At 51.3% G+C, this 26,299-nt stretch overlaps 1 pseudogene; it reads left to right on the forward strand.

The window, feature by feature from the left end:
• The first annotated feature begins 2,603 nt into the window (after positions 1-2,603).
• LOC139255402 (F-box/WD repeat-containing protein 1A-like) overlaps positions 2,604-26,299 on the forward strand; it is a 441,926-nt pseudogene continuing 418,230 nt past the window's right edge.

Here is a 26,299-nt window from a genome sequence, read left to right on the forward strand (position 1 = left end):
AACTAGTAGAGTGGACAAGGGAGAACCAGTGGATGTGGTGTATTTGAACTTTCAAAAGGCTTTTGACAAGGTCCCACACAAGAGATTGGTGTGCAAAATTAAAGCACATGGTATTGGGGGTAATGTACTGACGTGGATAGAGAACTGGTTGGCAGACAGGAAGCAGAGAGTCGAGATAAACGGGTCCTTTTCAGAATGGCAGGCAGTGACTAGTGGGGTGCCGCAGGGCTCAGTGCCGGGACCCCAGTTATTTAAAATATACATTAATGATTTAGATGAAGGAATTGAGTGTAATATCTCCAAGTTTGCAGATGACACTAAGCTGGGTGGTGGTGTGAGCTGTGAGGAGGACACTAAGAGGCTGCAGGGGGACTTGGACAGGTTAAGTGAGTGGGCAAGTGCATGGCAGATGCAGTATAATGTGGATAAATGTAAGGTTATCCACTTTGGTGGCAAAAACACGAAGGCATAATATTATCTGAATGGCGGCAGATTAGGAAAAGGGGAGGTGCAACGAGACCTGGGTGTTATGGTACATCAGTCATTGAAAGCTGGCATTCAGGTACAGCAGGTGGTGAAAAAGGCAAATGGTATGTTGGCCTTCATAGCTAGGGGATTTGAGTATAGGAGCAGGGAGGTTTTACTGCAGTTGTACACGGCCTTGGTGAGGCTCCACCTGGAATATTGTTTTCAGTTTTGGTCTCCTAATCTGAGGAAGGACGTTCTTGCTATTGAGGGAGTGCAGCGAAGGTTCACCAGACTGATTCCCGGGATGGCGGGACTGACATATGAGGAGAGATTAGATCGACTGGGCCTGTATTCACTGGAGTTTAGAAGGATGAGAGGGGATCTCATAGAAACATATAACATTCTGACGGGACTGGACAGATTAGATGCAGGAAGAATGTTCCCAATGTTGGGGAAGTCCAGAACCAGGGGACACAGTCTAAGGATAAGGAGTAAGCCATTTAGGACTGAGATGAGGAGAAACTTCTTCACTCAGAGAGTTGTTAACCTGTGGAAATCCCTACTGCAGAGAGTCGTTGATGCCAGTTCATTGGATATATTCAAGAGGGAGTTAGCTATGGCCCTTATGGCTAAAGGGATCAAGAGGTATGGAGAGAAAGCAGGAAAGGGGTACTGAGGTGAATGATCAGCCATGATCTTATTGATTGGTGGTGCAAGCTCGAAGGGCCGAATGGCCTACTCCTGCACCTATTTTCTATGTTTCTATGTTTCTATGTAATATACCATTTGCTTTCTTAATTGCTTGCTTTACCTGCATGTTAACTTTCAGTGATTCGTGTACAGGGACACCCAGGTCCCTCTGAACACCAACATTTTCCAATCTCTCACCATTTAAAAAATACTCTGCTTTTCTATTTTTCCTACAAATGTGGATGACTTTATTTTCCATTTTCCATCATCTTGCCCACTCACTTAGCCTGTCTATATCCCCTTGAAGTTTCTTTGCATCCTCCTCACAACTTACATTCCCACCTAGCTTTGTATCATCAGCAAACCTGGATATATTACATTTGGTCCCCTCATCCAAATCATTGATATAGATTGTGAATAGCTGAGGCCCAAGCACTGATCCTTGCGGTACCCTAGTAGTTACAGTCTGCCAACCCAAAAATGACCCGTTTATTCCTCCTCTCTGTTTTCTGTCCATTAACCAATCCTCAATTCATACTAATATATTACCCCCAATCCCATGAGCACTATGGCCTCCTTCTGTGCTGTATTATTCCACGATTCTATGATTAAGTGTAGGGCCTCCTCACAGCGTGTTGATATTTACAACACGGCTCAGGGTGCAAGCCATTGCTGGCGTGCCTGAGCTCAGTGCTGCAGTGTGCGAGCACAGTGTCGTGATCCCCAACCGCTATAGTCCCTGCAGACACAGCCTCTGGATCACCAACCGATATAATCCCTGCAGACACAGCCTCTGGATCACCAACCGATATAATCCCTGCAGGCACAGCCTCTGGATCACCAACCGATATAATCCCTGCAGGCACAGCCTCTGGATCACCAACCGATATAATCCCTGCAGGCACAGCCTCTGGATCACCAACCGATATAATCCCTGCAGACACAGCCTCTGGATCACCAACCGATATAATCCCTGCAGGCACAGCCTCTGGATCACCAACCGATATAATCCCTACAGGCACAGCCTCTGGATCACCAACCGATATAATCCCTGCAGGCACAGCCTCTGGATCACCAACCGATATAATCCCTGCAAGCACAGCCTCTGGATCACCAACCGATATAATCCCTGCAGGCACACCTCTGGATCACCAACCGATATAATCCCTGCAGGCACAGCCTCTGGATCACCAACCGATATAATCCCTGCAAGCACAGCCTCTGGATCACCAACCGATATAATCCCTGCAGGCACAGCCTCTGGATCACCAACCGATATAGTCCCTGCAGGCACAGCCTCTGGATCACCAACCGATATAATCCCTGCAGGCACAGCCTCTGGATCACCAACCGATATAATCCCTGCAGGCACAGCCTCTGGATCACCAACCGATATAGTCCCTGCAGGCACAGTGTCGGAATCTGTGACACTCGCACTGCGCCCGATGCTGTTAAAGCTGACCAATGGTATTCAAGCGCTGCTTGAAGCTGTACTTGTCAATATGTGCACGCTGGTGATCAACTATGCCAGAACCACGGACAATGTCAGTAAGTCCATTTCTCCTACCTTGCCCACAGGATATCTGTAAGCATTCATCACCATGGTCTCCACATCATGCATGCAGCACCCAATAACGGTTCGTGCTGTTTGGAGGTTGAACCACATGATGTCACTTGGCCAGTTTCTTTACAAAAAACCTGCACAATTTAATCATCATCATCATAGGCAGTCCCTCGGAATCGAGGAAGATTTGCTTCCACTCCTGAAGTGAGTTCTTTGGTGGCTGAACAATCCAATACGGGAACCACAGTCCCCGTCACAGGTGGGACAGACAGTCGTTAAAGGAATTGTGGGTGGGACTGGTTTGCCGCACGCTCTTTCTGCTGCCTGCGCTTGATTACTGCATGCTCTCGGCGACGAGACTCGAGGTGCTCAGCGCCCTCCCGGATGCATTTCCTCCACTTAGGGCGGTCTTGGGCCAGGGACTCCCAGGTGTCAGTGGGGATGTCGCACTTTATCAGGGAGGCTTTGGGGGTGTCCTTGTAGCGTTTCCTCTGCCCACCTTTGGCTCGTTTGCCGTGAAGGAGTTCCAAGTAGAGCGCTTGCTTTGGGAGTCTCGTGTCTGGCATACGAACAATGTGGCCTGCCCAGCGGAGCTGATCGGAGTGTGGTCAGTGCTTCAATGCTGGGGATGTTGGCCTGGACGAGGAAGGCTGTGTTAATAGCTTTTTACATGAATTTCTGCTCATCTAAATGAGTAGAGTTAATGCAGGGGAATGGAGCAATTTCCCACAGTGTAAACATCAAACGCTCCCAGGGCAGGTACAGCACGGGTTAGATACAGAGTAAAGCTCCCTCTACACTGTCCCATCAACATTCTCAGGGCAGGTACAGCACGGGTTAGATACAAAGTAAAGCTCCCTCTACACTGCCCATCAAACACTCCCAGGGCAGGTACAGCACGGGTTAGATACAAAGTAAAGCTCCCTCTACACTGCCCATCAAACACTCCCAGGGCAGGTACAGCACGGGTTAGATACAGAGCAAAGCTCCCTATACACTGTCCCATCAAACACTCCCAGGGCAGGTACAGCACGGGTTAGATACAGAGTAAAGCTCTCTCTACACACTCTCTCTCTGTCCTATGCCGATTGCCTTCACGCTGTGAACAGCTTTACGTTGCAGATCTCAGTCACAGGTTCTGAGCTGCGACTACTTGAATCTCACTGAACTTCTTCCCTTACAGTCAGAGAGCCTTGCATCTGATCAGTTTGAGTTGTATTTGGACCCGGGTGCACAGACAGCCGGCTGCTCATTTAACACTGGAGTCAACTTCAGATCTGCCAAATCTGCTTTTAGTTTAACTCGAGGTTAACCTCTGATATATGGTAATTGTAAAAGCAACCTTCCATTATCTAAACTACTGATCATCCCAGCTAATGATGTCCCCAAGTGGTTGAGGTAATTGGAAGGCCTGTGTATTGCTAGTTTCCTTTGGAAGTGATAGATAAAGGCTGTCACCCGCTCACAGTGTGCAGACACAGAGCTGCTTTATGGTGATCACTGAAACACAAGCCTATTTTCCTAATTTTCTTTGTTTCGAGCAGCTCATGCTGCCCCAATGCAGTGTATTGCAGCTCACTGAACCCCAGTGCAGTGTATCGCAGCTCGCAGGGCCCCAGTGCAGTGTATCGCAGCTCGCTGGGTCCCAGTGCAGTGTATCGCAGCTCGCTGAACCCCAGTGCAGTGTATCGCAGCTTGCAGGGCCCCAGTGCAGTGTATCACAGCTCGCTGGACCCCAGTGCAGTGTATCGCAGCTTGCTGGACCCCAGTGCAGTATATCACAGCTGGCTGGACCCCAGTGCAATGTATCGCAGCTCACTGGGCCCCAGTGCAATGTATCGCAGCTCGCTGGACCCCAGTGCAGTATATCGCAGCTCGCTGGGCCCCAGTGCAGTGTATCACAGCTCGCTGGACCCCAGTGCAGTGTATCGCAGCTCGCTGGGCCCCAGTGCAGTGTATCACAGCTCGCTGGACCCCAGTGCAGTGTATCGCAGCTCGCTGGGCCCCAGTGCAGTGTATCGCAGCTCGCTGGACCCCAGTGCAGTGTATCGCAGCTCGCTGGGCCCCAGTGCAGTGTATCGCAGCTCGCTGGACCCCAGTGCAGTGTATTGCAGTTTGCTGGACCCCAGTGCAGTGTATCGCAGCTCGCTGGGCCCCAGTGCAGTGTATCACAGCTAGCTGGGCCCCAGTGCAGTGTATCGCAGCTCGCTGGACCCCAGTGCAGTGTATCGCAGCTCGCTGGACCCCAGTGCAGTGTATCGCAGCTCGCTGGACCCCAGTGCAGTGTACCGCAGCTCGCTGGTTACATTTATATAAAGAATATCCATTATTCTAAATATAAACCCTCCAGAACCCCTGGATTAGATTCCAGCCTGTAACTCACTCCCAAGTATCTGTTATTTTATATATAACCCCCCCTGAATTCCTTGATTAGATTCCAGCCTGTAACTCACTCCCGGGTATCTGTTATTCTATATATAAACCCCCCGAACCCCGCGATTAGATTCCAGCCTGTAACTCACTCCCGGGTATCTGTTATTCTATATATAAACCCCCCGAACCCCGCGATTAGATTCCAGCCTGTAACTCACTCCCGGGTATCTGTTATTCTATATATAAACCCCCCGAACCCCGCGATTAGATTCCAGCCTGTAACTCACTCCCGGGTAACTGTTATTCTATATATAAACCCCCCGAACCCCTCGATTAGATTCCAGCCTGTAACTCACTCCCGGGTGTCTGTACTCAAGGAATTGAGGCCTGTCTTGGTTCTCTTTGCCCCTCAGCAGGGAAGGCGGTGTGAGATCGGGTTAGCGGTGCCCGGGGAGGGGGGCGCAGAATATGCCACCCAGCCAGTCACCTTCACCCGCGTTCCCACAAGAAGGGTTTCTTTTGTACAGGAGCTTTCCGGGTGATGGCCTGTAAGCTGCTTCTCAGCCCAGGTGTAGCAGGGGGACGACTTGAGCCTACTTTCATCACAGGTGGACGAAGCACTGTGAGAGATGTAATTGGAGCGGGGATCTGTGAATCAATAGGGTTACTGTAGCATTCCCCTACACTGAGTACAGCCTTCAGCCCCAGCTCTTTACCACGGGGCCAGTGCAGCAGTGTTTGCACACAGTGTTTGCCAGCTGAGCTGGGCAGAGGGGACCCCCCCCCCATTGTAAAACAAAGACTGATTGAGACGTGCGCACCCTGAGCTTGGCAGCTCATTTAACGCCCGCTCCCTCACACCGCCCCCTCCGCAGCCTCCTGCATCTTACACACACTAGATTTCAGCGCTGCTTTCTCCTCCTCCCTCCCTGCTCCCTTTTTGTTTGTTGTTCGTTGGTTTGTGCGGCTTTTGTTGTGATGGGAGGCTATATGTGCTGTAGCAGGCCTGGCGTGATGTAGTGTGTAGTCGGGAGAGGGAGCGAGAGCAGCTGGCCCTGTCGTACATCAGGCCCGCTGCCTCTGGAGCCGCTCATTACACGGTCGATCACAGAATAATATCCAGCGCATTGATTTTACAGCAGTGCGATTAGCCATCAGCTTACCGCCCTGCCCCCAGCTTTCCATACTGCTGACTTAATTTGACACCGGCCCGATGATGGATTACCCGCTGCCATATTGTCCGTCCGAGCCCAAACCATGGCGATCAGCGCAATTGATTGTCCTAATTTGCTTTCATCAGTCTCCGAGTATGAGGACAGGGCCTGACACACACACACACACAGAGCCTGGCAGCATCTCCCTGTCTCAATCAGGACTGGGGGGGACGGCAGGGCCCGGGGGGATATGGCAGGGCCCGGGGGTGGCGGGGGGGGACACACACAGACAGACTGGGGTGGGTGGGGGGTGGAATGGCAGGGCCCAGGGAACGGGGGGAATGGCAGGGCCAAGGGGGGAACGGGAAAGCCTGGGGGGGAGGGGGGAACGGCAGGGCCCCGGGGGGGCAGGGAATGACAGGGTCAGTGGGGGAACGGGATAGCCCGGGGGGGAAACAGGAGCAGGGGAAACGGCAGGGCCCGGGGGGGGGAGCGGGAGAGCCTGGCGGGCGGGGAAACGGCAGGGCCTGGGGGAACGGCACGGGAGGGGGAACGGGACAGCCCAGGGGGGCAGTGCCACATCGATCCCCCCGTGCTCACTTTCATTCACCCTTCAATTCACTGCCCCCCAGAAGGCGCTGGCTCCCTCACTGGGGGACACACTCCTTTACTGGGGAACAGCAAAAAGAAACACTTGCATTTATATAGCACCTTTCACAACCACCGGACAGCCAATGAAGCACTTTTTGAAGTGTAGTCACTGTTGTAATGTGGGAAACGAGCAGCCAATTTGTGCACAGCAAGCTCCTACAAACAGCAATGCGATAATGACCCAGATCATCTGTTTTTGTTACGTTGATTGAGGAATAAATATTGGCCCCAGGATACCGGGGATAACTCCCCTGTTCTTCTTCGAAATAGTGCCGTGGGATCTGTTACGTCCATCTGAAAGGGCAGACGGGGCCTCGGTTTAACATCTCATCTGAAAGACTGCCCCTCCGATAATGCTCTCAGTACTACCCCTCCGACAGTGCAGTTCTCCCTCAGTACTGCCCCTCTGACAGTACAGCACTCCCTCAGTACTGCCCCTCCGACAGTGCGGTACTCCCTCAGTACTGCCCCTCCAACAGTGCAGTGCTCCCTCAGCACTGCCCCTCCGACAGTGCAGCACTCCCTCAGCACTGTATTGGAGTGTCAGCCTGGATTTATGTGCTCAAGTCTCTGGAGTGAGACTTGAACTCATAACCTTCTGGCTGAGTGCCGAGGGTGCTGCCCACTGAGCCACGGCTGACATTCCCTCTCTGGGGCACTCCTGAATCTTACCCCAAGTAACTATTTTCTATCTGTGATAAGGCAATGATGGTCAGCTGGTTATTTGACTGTGGGTGTGGTGAGGCGTTATAACACAGTCGATCCTGTCCTCACCCTATATCCACACTCACACACTCCCAGGGCAGGTACAGCATGGGGTTAGATACATAGTAAAGCTCCCTCTACACTGTCCCATCAAACACTCCCAGGGCAGGTACAGCACGGGGTTAGATACATAGTAAAGCTCCCTCTACACTGACCCATCAAACACTCCCAGGGCAGGTACAGCATGGGTTAGATACAGAGTAAAGCTCCCTCTACACTGTCCCATCAAACACTCCCAGGGCAGGTACAGCATGCTGTTAGATACAGAGTCCCATCAAACACTCCCAGGGCAGATACAGCATGGGGTTAGATACAGAGTAAAGCTCCCTCTACACTGTCCCATCAAACACTCCCAGGGCAGGTACAGCATGGGGTTAGATACATAGTCCCATCAAACACTCCCAGGGCAGGTACAGCATGGGGTTAGATACATAGTCCCATCAAACACTCCCAGGGCAGTTATCACAGCTGAGGCAGATGTGAAAAGCACCTCACACACTATCAGTGACCTTGCTGTGCTGTGACTGCTGTTCTGTTGGCAGTTGCAGCCGGCATTTTGTGCACAGCGAGATCGATTTCTTTGTGGCATTGGGTCGAGGGCGAAATGTTGCCAGGATACCAGGAGGACTCCCTGGTCATCCTGAGATACCACCATGGGATAGTTAGTTAGCGGAACAGACAGACAGCGGTTTAATGTCTCCTCCGAGGAACGTACCTGCAGCAATGCCACACTCGGTTGGTACTGCGCCACCTGCATTATATACTGAGGGCCTGGAGTGGGGCTTGAACCCATGGACCTCTGACACAGAGCCCAGAGCGGTACCAACACAGCCAAGCAGACACAGTAAGGAACTGAGCATCTAGGATATATTGCGGCCAATATCTTTCTCAGCAATTGTCCACAAATGTACATAGAGGGTAACGCAGCTGGGAATGGTCTGAAAACGTCTCCATTTTCATCCTTGTTTTCAGATCCTTCCCTATCTCCTCCAGCCCTACATCCCTCCCTAGCTCTGTAACCTCTTCCAGCCCTACATCCCTCCCTATCTCTGTAACCCCCTCCAGCCCCTACACCCCTCCCTATCTCTGTAACCTCCTCCAGCCCCTACACCCCTCCCTATCTCTGTAACCCCCTCCAGCCCCTACACCCCTCCCTATCTCTGTAACCCCCTCCAGCCCCTACACCCCTCCCTATCTCTGTAACCCCCTCCAGCCCCTACACCCCTCCCTATCTCTATAACCTCCTCCAGCCCTACACCCCTCCCTATCTCTGCAACCTCCTCCAGCCCCTACACCCCTCCCTATCTCTGTAACCCCCTCCAGCCCCTACACCCCTCCCTATCTCTATAACCTCCTCCAGCCCTACACCCCTCCCTATCTCCGTAAGCCCCTCCAGCCCCTACACCCTCCCTATTTCTGTAACCTCCACCAGCCCCTACACCTCTCCTGTTATGTTTAGTAAAACTCCACAAGACTGAGTACTGTGAGCTTAAACTGATGTGACCTTAGTCTCTTTAATAAAACTTCAGAGTGTCGAAGCAACATGGCAGACAATCTTTTATACTCCCTTGCATGAGGTGTGAAGGTGACCCTTGGGTCTCCAACAGGTGCACCCTCTGGTGGCAAGCCTTACACAGTCATAATGTTTACATACATAACATCACTCCCCCCCCCCCCCCCCCAAGTTCTTTGACACAAGTTATTTACAAGTTGAGGTGGGTCCGGGGCCCTTCGCTCCCTGGTTGAACTCCTGAGTTCGAACCCTGGCATGGGTGAGTTGGTCGGACCATTGCTGCACTGCGGCATGGCTGGTCTGACCGGACTGTTGGGAATGGTGGGTTCATCCTCTTGATTGACAGCGAGGTCGATTGCTGGTTGGGTCTGTGTTGGTGGATCGATGATGGTGATGTCCTCTTCAAGTTGTTCTTGGTTGTCAGTAAATCGCAGTTTTGTCCATTACATAGTTTGACAATAAACACTCTATTCCCCTCCTTGGCCAAGACAGTGCCAGCAACCCATTTGGGACCATGACCGTAGTTAAGGACAAGCACAGAGACGTTTACATTAATGTCACATGAAACAGCCGTGCGATCGTGGTACATGTTTTGCCGGTGACGCTGGGTTTCCACATAATCATTAAGATCCGGGTGGACTAGGGAGAGCCTGGTTTTGAGTTCTATTTTCATTAACAATTCTGCCGGGGAAACCCCGGTAAGCAAGTGAGGTCGCGTCCGGTAGCTGGGCAGAACCCGAGATAAGCAGGTCTGCAGGAAGCCGTCCGTCATGCATTTCAAGCTCTGCTTGATAGTTTGGACTGCCCGTTTCGCTTGACCGTTGGATGCGGGCTTAAACGGCGCAGACCTGACATGTTTAATGCCATTGCGGGTCATAAACTCGTTGAATTCCAAGCTGGTGAAACACGGTCCATTGTCACTGACAAGGGCGTTGGGCAAGCCATGGGTGGTGAACATGGCCCGGAGGCTTTCAATGGTGGCAGTGGACGTGCAGGTGACATGTTTACACATTCAATCCATTTAGAGTAAGCATCCACTACTACTAAAAACATCTTTCCTAGAAAGGGGCCAGCAAAATCTATGTGGATCCTGGACCACGGTTTGGAGGGCCATGACCACAGACTCAGTGGAGCCTCCCTTAGTGCATTGCTCAACTGTGAGCAAGTGTTGCATTGGTGTATGCATGACTCCAAATCCGAGTCAATGCCGGGCCACCAAACGTGCGACCTGGCGATAGCCTTCATCATGACTATGCCTGTGTGGGTACTGTGTAGGTCATGTATAAACGTTTCCCTGCCTTTTTTGGCAAAACCACGCGATTACCCCATAAGAGACAATTCGACTGGATGGACATTTCATCTTTACGTCAGTGAATCGGCTTAATTTCATCTTGCATTTCCCAGGGAACAGCCGACCAGCTCCCATTGAGGACGCAACTTTTTATTATAGCACAGGATCCTGGCTGGTCCAGGTCCTGATCTGCCGAGCCATGACAGGTGACCCCTCGCTCTCAAAAACATCCATGACCAGAAGCAAATCTGTGGATTGCGCCATTTCCACCCCGGTAGTGGGCAATGGTAGCCGACTGAGGGCATCAGCACAGTTCTCTGTGCCTGGTCTGTGGCGGATAACATAGTCATAGGCAGACAATGTTAGTGCCCATCTTTGGATGTGGGACGAAGCATTGGTGTTTATACCTTTGCTTTCTGCAAACAGTGAAATGAGCGGTTTGTGGTCAGTTTCAAGCTCGATCCGGAGTCCAAATACGTATTGGGGCATTTTCTTAACCCCGTATACACATGCTAACGCCTCTTTCTCGACCACACTGTAGGCTCTTTCAGCCTTAGATCAACATCTAGACGCATATGCAACCGGTTGAAGTTTGCCCGATACATTGGTTTGTTGTAACACAAACCCGAACCCGTACGAAGATGCATCAAAAGCTAGCATTAACGTTTGCACGGGTCATACAATTCAAGTAACTTGTTGAACATAGCAGGTTTCTGGCCTTCTCAAAGGCTGTCTTTTGAGATTTACCCCAAACCCAGTCATCACCCTCACATGTCAATGGTTCCAGCAAAGTGCTCAACCGGGGTAGAAAGTTACTAAAATAGTTGAGGAGTCCCAGGAACGACCGCAGTTCCATCACATTCTGTGGTCTGGGTGTGTCCTTGATGGCCTCTGTCTTTGAGTCCGTGGGTCTGATGCCGTCTGCCTCAATCTTTCTCCCCAAAAATTCGACCTCTGGTGCCAGGAAAACACACTTGGAGCATTTCAGCCTGAGTCCCACTCTGTCTAGTCGACTTCGAACCTCTTCCAGGTTGTCCAGGTTTTCAATGGTGTCATGACCGGTGATCAGGATGTCGTCTTGAAACACAACAGTGTGCTGAACCGATTTCAGCAGACTCTCCATGTTCCTCTGGAAAATGGCAGCAGCCAAGCGAATCCCAAAAAGGCATCTGTGGTATATAAATAGTCCTTTGTGCGTGTTAATGCACGTCAATCTTTTCGAAGATTCAGCCAGTTCCTGTGTCATGTAAGCAGAGGTTAGATCCATTTTGGTGAACGACTTCCCCCCTGCGAATGTTGCGAACAGGTCATCCACCTTGGGTAGCAGGTACTGGTCTTATAATGAGATTTGGTTGATCGTTACCTTGTAGTCTCCGCAGATTCTGACCGTGCCATCGCTTTTCAACACCGGAACAATCGGACAGGCCCACTCGTTGAACTCAACTGGCGATATGATTCCCTCTCGTTGAAGTCTGTCCAGTTCGATCTCGACTTTCTCCCTCATCATATATGGAACCACTCGAGCCTTGTGATGAACAGGCTGTGCATCAGGGACTAGATGGGTCTGCACCTTGACGCCTGTGAAGTTGCTGATGCTGGGTTCAAATAGTGACGGAAATTTGCTCAGCACTTGAGCACACGAGGCGTCATCCACCGAAGATAGTACTTTGATGTCATCCCAGTTCCATCGAATCTTTCCTAGCCAGCTTCTAATGAACAGCGTTGGGCCATCGCCTGGTACAAACCACAGTGATAAGTGATGCACAGCTCCATCGTACGATACCTTCACTGCCGCACTGCCAATGAGTGGTATGAGCTCTTTGGTGTAAGTGCGCAGCTTTGTATAAACTGGGCTCAGTTTGGACCTTTGTGACTTGTTGCCCCACAGTTTCTCAAAAGCCTTCTGGCTCATAATTGACTGACTCGCCCTATGTCCAACTCCATGGAAACTGGAATGCCATTTAATTTGATTTTCAGCATTATAGGAGGGCTCTTGGTGGTGAAGGTGTGTACCTCATACACTTCTTCCTCGGCCTCGGGTTGAGTCGCCTCTCTTACTCGTTCTGCGTTACCCGCTTCGGATCGACCATCTTCTGCCGACTCTGCCACGTGGTGAATCGCAGCACGTTTGCACATTCGCTGGAGGTGCCCCATTGTTTCACATTGTTTGCACACGTGGTGCTTGAATCAACATTGATGGACTCTATGATTACCCCCGCGGCGCCAACATGGTGCTAATAGATTTGCATTCACACCCGATGGCGGACTCTGAGTCATCCTAGGTCTTGCAGCTGCAGACGTGTAGGCCCTGCCATGTACAGTTCTGCCTGCTACCGGTGTCATTTTATGCACAGTACTTGCTTCGATGCTAAGAAGATATCAGTTTAGTATTATCGTTCGTGGACATGAAAGCCTGGGCTATGGTGATGGCCTTGTTCAGGTCTGGGGATTTTGCAGACAGCAGCTTGCGAAGAATGGCCTCGTGGCTGATTCCAAGCACGAAAAAGTCCCGCAACATTTCCCCCAAATATCCAGCAAAATCGCAAGGTCCCGCAAGGTGTCTTAGGTCGGCACGTCCTGGCCCTCGGAGCGATGGTGCGTATAGAAGCGATACCTGGCCATTAAAATGCTCTCCTTCGGCTAGAGGTGTTCCCGAACCAGCGTACACAACTCTGCATATGTCTTTTCCGTTGGTTTTTCCAGTGCTAACAGATGCTTGATGAGTCCGTATGTTGTAGACCCACACACGGTGAGGAGAATTGTCCTGCGCTTGATCGCTTTTTTGTCCGTATCCAAAAGTACTATTCGAGACATTCAATGAAGGCTTCCCAATCATCACCCTCTACAAATCGCTGAAGAACCACGTGAAAGTTCGTGATCTGTTACTCATCGCCAATTGTTATGTTTAGAATAACTCCACAAGACTGAGTACTGTAAGCTTAAACTGATGTGACCTTAGTCTCTTTAATAAAACTCCAGAATGCCTAAGCAGGATGGCAGACAACCTTTTATACTCGCTTGCATGAGGTGTGTAGGTGACCCTTGGATCTCCAACAGGTGCATCCTCTGGTGGCAAGTCTTACACAGTTATAATGTTTACATACCTAACACCTCCCCATCTCTGTAACCTCCCGAGCCCCTACACCCCTCCCTATCTCTGTAACCTCCTCCAGCTCTTACACCCCTTGTTATCTTTCTAATCCCCTCCAGCCCCAGACCCCTCCCGATCCTTGTAACCTCCTCCAGCCCTACACCCCTCCATATCTCTGTAACCTCCTCCAGCCCTACACCTCTCCCTATCCCTGTAACCTCCTCCAGCCCCTACACCTCTCCCTATCCCTGTAACCTCCTCCAGCCCCTACACCTCTCCCTATCCCTGTAACCTCCTCCAGCCCCTACACCTCTCCCTATCCCTGTAACCCCCTTCAGCCCCTACACCCCTCCCTATCCCTGTAACCTCCTCCAGCCCCTACACCCCTCCCTATCTCTGTAACCTCCTCCAGCCCTACACCTCTCTCTATCTCTGTAAACCCCTTCAGCCCCCTACACCCCTCGCTATCTCTGTAACCCCTCCAGTCCCTACACCTCTCCCTATCTCTGTAACCTCCTCCAGCCCCCTACACCCCTCGCTATCCCTGTAACCCCTCCAGTCCCTACACCCCTCCCTATCTCTGTAACCTCCTCCAGCCCTACACCTCTCCCTATCTCTGTAAACCCCTTCAGCCCCCTACACACCTCGCTATCCCTGTAACCCCTCCAGTCCCTACACCCCTCTCTATCTCTGTAACCCCTCCAGTCCCTACACCCCTCCCTATCTCCGTAACTTCCTCCAATCCCTACTACCCTCCCTATCTCTGTAACCTCTTCCAGCTCTACAACCTTTCAAGATGTCTGTGCTCCTCCAATTCTGGCCTCTCACACATCCGCCGATTATAATCGCTCTACCTTCAGCTGCCTGGGCCCCAAGCTCTGGAATTGCTTCCTTAAACCTCTCCACCTCTTAATTCCTCCTTTAGACGCTCCTTAAAACTTGCCTCTTTGAACCTCACCTGTCCTAATATCATCTTATGCGGCTCGTGTCAAATGTTATTTGATTATTGCTCCTATGAAGCGCCTTGGGACGTTTCACTATGTTAAAGGCGCTATATACATGCAAGCTGTTGTTGTTGTTGAAGGCGCTATAGAAATGCAAGCTGTTGTTGTTGTTGAAGGCGCTATAGAAATGCAAGCTGTTGTTGTTGTTAAAGGCGCTATATACATGCAAGCTGTTGTTGTTGTTGAAGGCGCTATATACATGCAAGCTGTTGTTGTTGTTGAAGGCGCTATAGAAATGCAAGCTGTTGTTGTTGAAAGGGGCCGAGTCCAAGACCAGCGGGATCTTGTGACTGAGGCAGCCATTTTAATTGGCACAGAAAGCTTCCGCCAGAAGCTGGGCAGAGTTTCAGCGCAATATGTTAATGGGGAACAGACAGGTGACATTGTTGAAGGGTGGGCTTGACCTTGCAACATTCGCTCTGGTTCTGACTGGATTTATAACCATGCCGTTGCTCAGTGATTGTCCGGGGGCGTGAGGCCTTTGCTCAATGAGTGTCCAGGGGCGTGAGGCCGTTGCTCAGCGAGGGTCCGGGGACGTGAGGCCGTTGCTCAGCGAGGGTCTGGGGGCGTGAGGCCGTTGCTCAGTGAGGGTCCGGGGGCATGAGGCTGTTGCTCAGCGAGGGTCCGGGGACGTGAGGCCGTTGCTCAGTGAGGGTCCGGGGGCATGAGGCCGTTGCTCAGCGAGGGTCCGGGGGCGTGAGGCCGTTGCTCAGTGAGGGTCCGGGGGCATGAGGCTGTTGCTCAGCGAGGGTCCGGGGGCGTGAGGCCGTTGCTCAATGAGGGTCCGGGGGCGTGAGGCCGTTGCTCAGTGAGGGTCCGGGGGCATGAGGCTGTTGCTCAGCGAGGGTCCGGGGACGTGAGGCCGTTGCTCAGCGAGGGTCCGGGGGCGTGAGGCCGTTGCTCAGTGATTGTCTGGGGGCATGAGGCCATTGCTCAGCGAGGGTCCGGGGGCGTGAGGCTGTTGCTCAGCGAGGGTCCGGGGGCGTGAGGCCGTTGCTCAGCGAGGGTCCGGGGGCGTGAGACCATGGCTGATGGAGACCGCTAAAGCTGAAAGTGCGACAAAAGCTCAGGTTTGGGAGTGTCCATTCTCTGCATTCTCGTTGCGGGTACTGCTCCCGCCATATCCTGCCTCAGTTCTTGAATAAATGGCCCCTGGAATGAAGCTGTCAGCTGTGGCTCAGTGGGTAGCACTCTCACCCCTGAGTCAGAAGGTTGGGGGTTCAAGTCCCACACCAGGGACTCGAGCACATGAATCCAGGTTGACACTCCCAGCGCAGTACTGAGGGAGTGCTGCACTGTCGGAGGGGCGGTACTGCGGGAGTGCTGCACTGTCGGAGGGGCGGTACTGAGGGAGCGCCGCACTGTTGGAGGGGCAGTACTGAGGGAATGCTGCACTGTTGGTGGGGCAGTACTGAAGGAATGCTGCTCTGTCAGAGGGGCAGTACTGAGGGAGTGCTGCACTGTCGGAGGTGACGTCTTTCAGATGAGACTTTAAACCGAGCCCCCGTCTGCTCCCTCAGGTGGATGTTGTAATGTAATGCAGTATAATGTGGATAAATGTGAGGTAGATGCAGTATAATGTGGATAAATGTGAGGTTATCCACTTTGGTGGCAAAAACACGAAGGCAGAATATTATCTGAATGGCGGCAGATTAGGAAAAGGGGAGGTGCAACGAGACCTGTGTATCATGGTTCATCAGTCATTGAAAGTTGGCATGCAGGTACAGCAGGCGGTGAAGGCGGCAAATGGCATGTTGGCCTTCATAGCTAGGGGATTTGAGTATAGGAGCAGGGAGGTCTTACTGCAGTTGTACAGGGCCTTAGTGAGGCCTCACCTGGAATATTGTGTTCAGTTTTGGTCTCCTAATCTGAGGAAGGACGTTCTTGCTATTGAGGGAGTGCAGCGAAGGTTCACCAGACTGATTCCAGGGATGGCTGGACTGACATATGAGGAGAGACTGGATCAACTGGGCCTTTATACACTGGAGTTTAGAAGGATGAGAGGGGATCTCATAGAAACGTATAAGATTCTGACGGGATGGGAAAGGTTAGATGCTGGAGAATGTTCCCGATGTTGGGGAAGTCCAGAACCAGGGACATAGTCTTAGGATAAGGGGTAGGCCATTTAGGACTGAGATGAGGAGAAACTTCTTCACTCAGAGAGTTGTTAACCTGTGGAATTCCCTACCGCAGAGAGTTGTTGATGCCAGTTCATTGGATATATTCAAGAGGGAGTTAGATATGGCCCATTCGGCTAAAGGGATCAAGGGGTATGGAGAGAAAGCAGGAAAGGGGTACTGAGGTGAATGATCAGCATGATCTTATTGAATGGTCGTGCAGGCTCGAAGGGCCGAATGGCCTACTCCTGCACCTATTTTCTATGCTTCTATGTATGGCCCGGTTAGTATGCTCACAGGTTTGTGCAGCTGTTGAGTTGGGAGTGGCTTAGCTAGTAGCTAGTCATGTGATGTTCACAAGACTCAATAAAACCCCAGCCAGTTGGGTTCAGGGAATTCACAACGAGGCAGGTAGGCGTGAGCCTGGTGGATGAACCGATAATATGTAGTGTGACTGTTAAACCTTTTGCTAATAAACCAACTAGTTCTTAATAGCAATGTGTTGCTGTGAATTCTTCGGCAAAGAACCCACGAAGCAAATACATTGCAGGGATAAAAGATCCTATTTCGAAGAAGAGCAGGGGAGTTCTCCCTGTTGCCCTGGGGCCAATATTTATCCCTCAACCAACATCACTAAAACAGATTAACTGGTTATTATCACATTGCTGTTTGTGGGAGCTTGCTGTGCGCACATTGTTTGCCGCATTTCCCGCATTACAACATTGATTGCACTCCAAAAGTACTTCATTGGCTGTAAAGTGCTTTGGGCCGACCTGAGGTTATGAAAGGCACTGTGGAGATGCAAGCCTTGCTTCCTTCTCTTACCCTCGAACGTCCACATCCGGCAGGTGATGGGAGCGAGGGGTCTGTAATCTAATGGTAACGCCCTGCACCGGGGAACCAATGGACCCAACATTGGGAGAATGCTGCCGATTTCTCCAACTGAAGAGGCCCACAGTCGGTCCTGAATGATAAGCAGCCGAGAGCTGTTGTTGGTGCTGATTTAAGGAGCAGAACACATCCAGCTGAGAAACTGCTGATGCCATGGGTTCCGGGCCCCCAGTCGCTTGTCTCAAAACCCCCTTGATTCAGGCAGATTTATGCAAGGGCTTGCTGCTGTTATTACAAGTCTGAGCTTATCGGGAAATTGCTACATTATGTAGAGTGTCTAACAAATTGCTTATGCTGGTATAATTGGATTACAACAGCACTATGGTCCCAGAGGAAAGATTAGCAAAGCCAAGGCACTCACCAGCCTCCAAAACCATGCATTTGCATTTTTTATTTTAGCTTTTCTTTCCCCATCTCTCTCTCTCTCTCTCTCCCTCTCTCTCGCGTTCCCTTCCTTCCACAAAGCATGCATCTCTCACCAGCTGTCTATTTGAGAATCAGCCTAGTGTGGGTTTTCTTCTTGTTGTTGGACGTCACAATTACATAAAAACATAAGAACATAAGAAATAGGAACAGGAGTCGGCCATTTGGCCCCTCGAGTCTGCTCCGCCATTCAATAAGATCATGACTGATCTGATCATGGACTCAGTTCCACTTCCCTGCCCGCTCCCCATAACCCTTCACTCCCTTATCACTCAAAAATCTGTCTATCTCCATCTTAAATATATTCAATGACCCCAGCCTCCACAGCTCTCTGGGGCAGAGCATTCCATAGATTTACAACCCTCTGAGAGAAGAAATTCCTCCTCATCTCAGTTTTAAATGGGCGACCCCTTATTCTGAGACTATGCCCCCTAGTTCTAGATTCCCCCACAAGGGGAAATATCCTCTCTACCTTGTCGAGCCCCCTCAGAATCTTATACGTTTCAATAAGATCACCTCTCATTCTTCTAAACTCCAATGAGTACAAGCCCAACCTGCTCAACCTTTCTTCATAAGTCAACACCCTTATCTCCGGAATCAACCTAGAGAACCTTCTCTGAACAGCCTTCAATGCAAGTATATCCTTCCTTAAATACTGAGACCAAAACTGTGTGCACTACTCTAGATGTGGCCTCACCAATACCCTGTACAGTTGTAGCAGGACTTCTCTGCTTTTATACTCTATCCCCCTTGCAATAAAGGCCAACATTCCATTTGCCTTCCTGATTACTTGCTGTACCTGCACACTAACTTTTTGTGTTTCATGCACAAGGACCCCAGGTCTCTCTGTACTGCAGCACTTTGCAATTTTTCTCCATTTAAATTATAATTTGCTTTTTTATTTTTTCTGCCAAAGTGGATAATCTCACATTTTCCCAAATTATACTCCATCTGCCAAATGTTTGCCCACTCACTTAACCTGTCTATATCCCTCTGCAGTTTTGCACCCCCATCCCCCGCTTCATTGGGAGTGCATTAAGTACAGTGTGGCACGGGACATACGCAGCATCCCCTTGCTACACCTGGTCACAAAGCCAATTGGACACGCGCCGAGACCCTCACACCGATGGTCACAGCCCAGAGACCCTCACACCGATCGTCACAGCCCAGAGACCCTCACACCGATCATCACAGCACAGAGACCCTCACACCGATCGTCACTGCCCAGAGACCCTCACACCGATCATCACAGCCCAGAGACCCTCACACCGATCATCACAGCCCAGAGACCCTCACACCGATCGTCACAGCCCAGAGACCCTCACACCGATCGTCACAGCCCAGAGACCCTCACACCGATCATCACAGCCCAGAGACCCTCACACCGATCATCACAGCCCAGAGACCCTCACACCGATCGTCACAGCCCAGAGACCCTCACACCGATGGTCACAGCCCAGAGACCCTCACACCGATCATCACCGCCCCGAGACTCTCACACCGATCGTCACAGCCCAGAGACCCTCACACCGATGGTCACAGCCCAGAGACCCTCACACCGATCATCACCGCCCCGAGACTCTCACACCGATCGTCACAGCCCAGAGACCCTCACACCGATGGTCACAGCCCAGAGACCCTCACACCGATCATCACCGCCCCGAGACTCTCACACCGATCGTCACAGCCCAGAGACCCTCACACCGATCATCACCGCCCCGAGACTCTCACACTGATTGTCACAGCCCCGAGACCCTCACACCGATCGTCACAGCCCAGAGACCCTCACACCGATCGTCACAGCCCAGAGACTCTCACACCGATCATCACAGCCCAGAGACCCTCACACCGATCGTCACAGCCCAGAGACCCTCACACCGATCATCACCGCCCCGAGACTCTCACACCGATCGTCACAGCCCAGAGACCCTCACACCGATCGTCACTGCCCAGAGACCCTCACACCGATCGTCACAGCCCAGAGACCCTCACACCGATCATCACCGCCCCGAGACTCTCACACCGATCGTCACAGCCCAGAGACCCTCACACCGATCGTCACAGCCCAGAGACCCTCACACCGATCGTCACAGCCCAGAGACCCTCACACCGATCGTCACAGCCCAGAGACCCTCACACCGATCGTCACTGCCCAGAGACCCTCACACCGATCGTCACAGCCCAGAGACCCTCACACCGATCATCACCGCCCCGAGACTCTCACACCGATCGTCACTGCCCAGAGACCCTCACACCGATCGTCACAGCCCAGAGACCCTCACACCGATCGTCACAGCCCAGAGACCCTCACACCGATCGTCACAGCACAGAGACCCTCACACCGATCGTCACTGCCCAGAGACCCTCACACCGATCGTCACAGCCCAGAGACCCTCACACCGATCGTCACTGCCCAGAGACTCTCACACCGATCGTCACAGCCCAGAGACCCTCACACCGATTGTCACTGCCCAGAGACCCTCACACCGATCGTCACAGCACAGAGACCCTCACACCGATCGTCACAGCCCAGAGACCCTCACACCGATCGTCACAGCCCAGAGACCCTCACACCGATCATCACAGCCCAGAGACCCTCACACCGATCGTCACAGCCCAGAGACCCTCACACCGATCGTCACAGCACAGAGACCCTCACACCGATCATCACAGCCCAGAGACCCTCACACCGATCATCACAGCCCAGAGACCCTCACACCGATCATCACCGCCCCGAGACTCTCACACCGATCGTCACAGCCCAGAGACCCTCACACCGATCGTCACAGCCCAGAGACCCTCACACCGATCATCACAGCCCAGAGACCCTCACACCGATCATCACCGCCCAGAGACCCTCACACCGATCATCACAGCCCAGAGACCCTCACACCGATCATCACCGCCCAGAGACCCTCACACCGATCATCACAGCACAGAGACCCTCACACCGATCGTCACTGCCCAGAGACCCTCACACCGATCATCACAGCACAGAGACCCTCACACCGATCGTCACTGCCCAGAGACCCTCACACCGATCATCACCGCCCCGAGACCCTCACACCGATCATCACTGCCCAGAGACCCTCACACCGATCATCACTGCCCAGAGACCCTCACACCGATCATCACAGCACAGAGACCCTCACACCGATCGTCACTGCCCAGAGACCCTCACACCGATCGTCACCGCCCAGAGACTCTCTCACCGATCATCACCGCCCCGAGACCCTCACACCGATCGTCACAGCCCAGAGACCCTCACACCGATCGTCACAGCCCACAGACCCTCACACCGATCATCACCGCCCCGAGACTCTCACACCGATCGTCACAGCCCAGAGACCCTCACACCGATCATCACCGCCCCGAGACCCTCACACCGATCGTCACAGCCCAGAGACCCTCACACCGATCATCACCGCCCCGAGACTCTCACACCGATCATCACTGCCCAGAGACCCTCACACCGATCATCACTGCCCCGAGACTCTCACACCGATCGTCACAGCCCAGAGACCCTCACACCGATCATCACAGCCCACAGACCCTCACACCGATCATCACAGCCCAGAGACCCTCACACCGATCATCACAGCCCACAGACCCTCACACCGATCATCACAGCCCACAGACCCTCACACCGATCATCACAGCCCAGAGACCCTCACACTGATCGTCACAGCCCAGAGACCCTCACACTGATTGTCACAGCCCTGAGACCCTCACACCGATCGTCACAGCCCAGAGACCCTCACACCGATCGTCACAGCCCACAGACCCTCACACCGATCATCATAGCACAGAGACCCTCACACCGATCATCACAGCCCAGAGACCCTCACACCGATCATCACAGCCCAGAGACCCTCACACCGATCGTCACAGCACAGAGACCCTCACACCGATCGTCACAGCCCAGAGACCCTCACACCGATCATCACAGCCCAGAGACCCTCACACCGATCGTCACAGCACAGAGACCCTCACACCGATCGTCACAGCACCGCACCCCGCTCAATGCGGCCAATGCTCTGGATTTATTGGAGTTAAAAAGTAAAACTTTAACATGCATCTCCCGCCTTTCAAGAAAGGAAGGACTTGTATTTCTATCTCCACCTTAAATATATTCAATGACCCAGCTTCCACAGCTCTCTGGGGCAGAGAATTCCACAGATTCACAACCCTCTGAGAGAAGAAATTCCTCCTCATCTCAGTTTTAAATGGGCGGTCCCTTATTCTGAGACTATGTCCCCTAGGTTTAGTTTCCCCTTTGAGTGGAAACATCCTCTCTGTATCCACCTTGTCAAGCCCCCTCATAATTTTATACGTTTGGATAAGATCACCTCTCATTCTTCTGAATTCCAGTGAGTAGAGGCCCAACCTACTCAACCTTTCCTCATTAGTCAATCCCCTCATCTCTGGAATCAACCTAGTGAACCTTTTCTGAACTGCCTCCAAAGCAAGTATATCCTTTCGTAAATATGGAAACCAACTGTACGCAGTATTCCAGGTGTGGCCTCACCAATATCCTGTATAACTGTAGCAAAACTTCCCTGCTTTTATACTCCATCCCCTTTGCAATAAAGGCCAAGATTCCATTGGCCTTCCTGATCCTTGCTGTACCTGCATACTATCCTTTTGTATTTCATGCACAAGTATCCCCAGGTCCCGCTGTACTGCAGCACTTTGCAATCTTTCTCCATTTAAATAATAACTTGCTCTTTGATTTTTTTTCTGCCAAAGTGCATGACCTCACACTTTCCAACATTATACTGCAGCTGCAAATTCTTAGCCTGTCTATGTCCTTTTGCAGATTTTTTGTGTCCTCCTCACACATTGCTTTTCCTCCCATCTTTGTATCATCAGCAAACTTGGCTGCAGTCCTTTCTTCCAATATAGATTGTAAATAGTTGGGGTCCCAGCACCGATCCCTGCAGCACCCTACTAGTTGTCAACCCGAGAATGAACCATTTATCCCGACTCTCTGTTTTCTGTTTGTTAGCCAATCCTCTATCCATGCTAATATATTACCCCCAACCACATGAACTTTTATCTTGTGCAGTAACCTTTTATGTGCCACTTTGTCAAATGCCTCTGGAATCCAAATACACCACACCCACTGGTTCCCCTTTATCCACCCTGTTCATTACATCCTCAAAGAATTCCAGCAAATTTGTCAAACATGACTTCACCTTCATAAATCCATGCTGACTCTGCCTGACCAAATTATGCTTTTCCAAATGTCCTGCTACTACTTCTTTAATAATGGACTCCAACATTTTCCCAACCACAGATGTTAGGCTAACTGGTCTATAGATTCCTGCTTTCTGTCAGCCTCCTTTTTTAAATAGGGGTGTTACATTTGCAGTTTTCCATTCTGCTGGGACCTCACCAGAATCATAGAATTTTGTTAATTTACAACCAATGCATCCACAATCCCTGCCGCTACTTCTCTTAAGACCCTAGGATGCAAGCCATCAGGTCCAGGGGATTTATCTGCCTTTAGTCCCATTATCTTACTGAGCACCACCTCCTTAGTGATAGTGATTGTATTAAGTTCCTCCCTCCTATAGCCCCTTGACCACCCACTATTGGGATACATTTAGTGTCTTCTACCATAAAGACTGATACAAAATATTTGTTCACAGGAGTGAATGCCCTGATTGTGTGTATAACAGGACTGAGTGTCCCAGCACTGTGTGTGTGTGTGTGTGTAAGACATCACTCCCAATACAACATGGTGGCCAGTTTTGAGGAGGGCTGCCTGTGTACGGCAGGACCCCAGTGGTGTTGCCCACTCTGGTTGGGCCGTGTGTGATGTCGGGGAGCTGTAACACGCCGTTTGGAAGTGACGAGCCAATGCCAAGCAGCCCAGTGACTGCTGGTTGATTGGATGCTGTTTACCAAACCATCAAGGCATTGCTCACTGCGATATCTCACACCGCCTGTTCCCCTTGTATTTATCTTGTGGTTTGCCAGGGGCTGAAGTTATTAAGTTTTCACTGCAGCCATCCATCACCTGCACACAAGTTCGCACAGCGTTGCTGGGTCCTTGGAAATGATGTCTTGTACAATAATTAAGTAAATGAGAAAGTTAAATCTTGCTTGGGAGCTTTGAGAAATGAAATGGCAGTGTGTTTGGCAGGCTCTCTGTGAAAATTAAGAGACATTTCGCACTCCCTGAGCAACCCCAGCGCCATATTTTACCCGAGCAGAGGGAAATTGACGCGTAATTAGTGCTGTCATGGAGTTTTTTGATGGGCGAATAATTCATTAAACGTTTTACTGTGAGAGGTTCTAATGGGGAATCGTACCAGAGGGCTGGATTTAAACCTCATTATGGCTAACATGCCATTAATACAGATTCAACCCACTTTACTGAACTTACTTACCAAAGGCAGTGAATGAAGGCGTGCAAGTCAGGTCACCAGTCGCTTTGAAGGATGGGTTTGTTGTTGTTGCTTTGTGTTGGACGTTGGTCTGCACTGCGATGATTTGTTGGTGCCTTGCGCTCACTCTTCAGGCCGTTGTGTGAATGCGCATTCCTGCTATAAGGGCTTGAGCTAAGGCAGGTTCCTCAGGACCCGAAGGGCACAAGACCACCCCATAAATCCGCTGTAAGTTTGTTTAATTTCTGTGCATGTATTTATATAAGCTGAGCAACCCCCCCGCCCCCCGCCCCCGTGGCATTGCTCGCCGTTGAGGAGGATCATGCCTTGTTTTATAAGGGCGGGAGCGTTTAGCCATGTGATACGCAGTGTATCATTCTGCTGCTCAGGCACAGTTGTCTGCTTCAAGCCACAAATTGAGGTCAGTCAGAGTTCAATTGCAAATTAGGAGGTGCTTGTCCATTTCTTTTTACATTTGTTAAAACGTGTAACATTTGGTGTGTGATGGTCGCAGGCTGGATGCATTACATTTATGTACATATATATAATCATCATCATAGGCAGTCCCTCGAAATCGAGGAAGACTTGCTTCCACTCTAAAAGTGAGTTCTCAGGTGGCTGAACAGTCCAATACGAGAACCACAGTCCCTGTCACAGGTGGGACAGATATTCGTTGAGGGAAGGGGAGGGTGGGACTGGTTTGCTGCACCCTCCTTCCGCTGTCTGCGCTTAATTTCTGCGTGCTCTCGGCGACGAGACTCGAGGTGCTCAGCGCCCTCCGGCATGCACTTCCTCCAATTAGAGCGATCATTGGCCAGGGATTCCCAGGTGTTGGTGGGGATGTTGCACTTTATCAAGGAAGTTTTGAGGGTGTCCTTGAAACGTTTCTTCTGCCCACCTGGTGCTCGCTCGCTCGCCGTGTGGGAGTTCCGAGTAGAGTGCTTGCTTTGGGAGTCTTGTGTCAGGCATGCAAACAATGTGGCCTGTCCAATATATGTATATTAATGTCACAGCCTTTCAGAGGGTGCAGAGAAGATTGACCAGAATGGTACAGGGAATGAGGGACTTCAGTTATGTGGGGAGACTGGAGAAGCTGAGGTTGTTCTCCTTGGAGCAGAGAAGGCTCAGGGGAGGTTTAATAGAGGTGTTCGAAATTATGAAGGTGTACAATCATTGCATTGCATTGCACTGGATAGCTGACACTGTCTCTAAGATGCTGCCACAGGAGGTGCCCAGGAGAGCAGCGAGTATTTCCAGGTGGTCACAGCGGTGGTGTTAATATTTGAGGGTGTGTATCATTATGAGGAGTTTTGATTGAGTAAATAAGGAGAAACAGTTTCCAGTGGCAGGAGGGTCGGGAACCAGAGGACACAGACTTAAGGTGATTGGCAAAAGAACCAGAGGGGGAGATGAGGAGAATGTTTTTACACAGCGAGTTGTTGTGATCTGGAACAAGCTGCCTGAAAGGGCGGTGGGAGCAGATTCAGTAGTAACTTTCAAAAGGGAATTGGATAAATACTTGAAAAGAAAACGTTTGCAGGGCTGTGGGAAATGTGCAGGGGGGAGCGGGACTAATTGGATCGCTCTTTCACAGGCATGATGGCCTTCTGTGCTGTGCGATTCTATGATTGATGTCGGCTGTCCATGTCCCTCCAGGTCCCGTCGCCCCACCCCTGTCCTGGACCGCTGACTCATGCAGTTCCATGGGTCGAAGCAGCCTACTGTTAGTGCACCCGAGCAGCTATTCCTCACGTGTCACCCCAGGCAGAGAGTGTCCACAGGTTATTTGGCTGTGGGTCCATCTCAGCCTATCCTCACCTGATGTCTCCACTTTCCCGCAGGGAGTTATTTGACAGTGATCAGGAGCAGGGACCCTAATCATCGTCTCTCCTTATTCCAGGAATGATGA

The sequence above is a fragment of the Pristiophorus japonicus genome, chromosome 3 (assembly GCF_044704955.1).
Source record: "Pristiophorus japonicus isolate sPriJap1 chromosome 3, sPriJap1.hap1, whole genome shotgun sequence".
NCBI classification, from domain to species: domain Eukaryota; kingdom Metazoa; phylum Chordata; class Chondrichthyes; family Pristiophoridae; genus Pristiophorus; species Pristiophorus japonicus.